The sequence below is a fragment of the Quercus suber genome, unplaced genomic scaffold (genome assembly GCF_002906115.3).
Source record: "Quercus suber isolate HL8 unplaced genomic scaffold, Cork oak 2.0 scaffold_379, whole genome shotgun sequence".
Classification (NCBI taxonomy): Eukaryota; Viridiplantae; Streptophyta; class Magnoliopsida; order Fagales; family Fagaceae; genus Quercus; species Quercus suber.
This window is the reverse complement of record NW_027069831.1, coordinates 717,487-719,509: the sequence shown is the minus strand read 5'-3', so window position 1 is coordinate 719,509 and position 2,023 is coordinate 717,487.

The window sequence follows — 2,023 nt, the reverse complement described above, 5'->3', positions numbered from 1 at the left end:
TAAGTACATTGAACTTATAGTTAACGTACAAAAGAAGCCTGTGTCATTATATATGAAAACATCAAACAAGTACCAAGGGAAATTTATTAATTATGATTCTTTAAGAAAGAAAACAAAAAAAACAAAAAAACAAAAAAAAAAATCAAGGGAAGAACGCATTAGACCAAAGAGCATTGTGACTGTTATCTCCAAATGGCAACATCATCTCATCTCCACCAAAGAGCATTGAAGGTAGCTTTTCTGGCAGAGTCATTAGTAATGTATGCAAGCTTGACGTTCTTTCTAGTCATGACTGATAGAAAAAGGCGAACAACAAGAAACAATATGGAAGTTGAAACCTTTTTTTTCTAGCGTGTATACTTTCTTGCCCCAAACAGACTATGCTATTCCTTTGCTTACTAATGTTATTTCATTTTCAACCATTCATATTGGTTTTGAAGTGTTGAATTCTTGAGATTCTCTACCTACCCCTATTAGAATATCATAAAGAGTACCTAGCTCCTCCTATAAATCCTTCTCAAAAAAAAAAAAAAAATCCTATAAATACAAGCTTTCCCGGCACTAACAACCCAAGTGAACACAACACACATTCAAAACATTCTTCATACTTAAGGCACTCTTCACTTGAAAGCTAGCTATCTGTGCCATTAATCAAGCTAGCTAGAGTCATGGCCTACAACAAGCAGAGAAAATCTCCATCTTTCTCTTTCTTCAGCATCTTCAAAGCTAGGAAGCCTCGGAGAGAGGATGATTCATATGATGATGCAAAGAGTACAACCAAGATATATCCAAGTGATTCTGACAAGAGCCATTACGTAGCTGACCGCAAGGTTGATATAAAGGCTGGAGTTTACATCGAAAGAATCCACACAATCCACAAAAACAATCTTGTGGCTTCTGAAAGCCAAACTATGGGTGGACACGAATCTGTCACAGTTTATCAAGCTGAAAATGAAAAGGCTTGATCAAATATGTCTATGTTTCTGGTTTCCTACTGTAAAATTCTTTAGTACTCTTGCTTCCAGTTTGTCAATCAAAATCGTTTTGAAATAAATAAGACGAATATTTGTTTGTATATAAGCTTTTTATTTTCCACAATATTACAGAGAACTTACTAAGCTACATGTAGTCTCTTCAAGGCTTCAAGCTCTATTCATTCTTGTGATTTTTGGATAATTTTGGTTCACTGGCTTTACACTCTCCTAATTAACACGATCTTTAGCTGTTGTGGAAAGAGATATTCTTTTTCCAGAAAATTACGACAGCAATATGCTTAAAGTAGTCATTGGGGTCAAGTTTCAATACTGCTTGAACTTGATCAACATGCATGAGTTTGGGCATCTTTGGGTGCATGCAACAACCTTATTAGGCTAACCATCATGGCCTAATTAGATCAATCTTGTCATTTAGTATATTGTTACAGGAACCAAGAAGCTTCCTAGCTAAAGCTTATAAAAATGTCAGGGTATACATTTAAATTAACCAGTGTGGAACTCTCCAATGTATTCTTAAGAACACAGAAGAAGAGGAATGTAATGAGAGAAAGCATGAGTTCAAGTAACTGCCTAAGAACTTCAACAATGAAAAAATCAGCATATTAATGGCATCTAATTTGCTATTGGTTTCACCAGGCTATAAAAAGTTGACCATTTGCAATCATGAAGAAACATAATAATTAAAATTTAAAGAACTTAAGTGCCTGTGATCTGGAATTTCAAATATCATATGAAATTCTTTGGTTTGGCTTTACTAGATCTATGCTAGAGCAATTTTAGATAATTAAGCTGCTGAATATTCTTGAGTTAACCATTTGCAAGCAACATAATGGTTAATGCTACACAATTCACTGGTCAATAAATTAAGATACGGTTTGTATTAGCCAAGTAGAATTTGGAATCGTAAGTACTATCCCATGAAGAAGGGTTGTGGTTTATTCCGCACAATTATTGTACATGGGACATGTTATTGTTGTCAAGTTGTCAAATGTCAAGTTGTCAATTTCTCTTTCTTTTTCTTTCTTTTT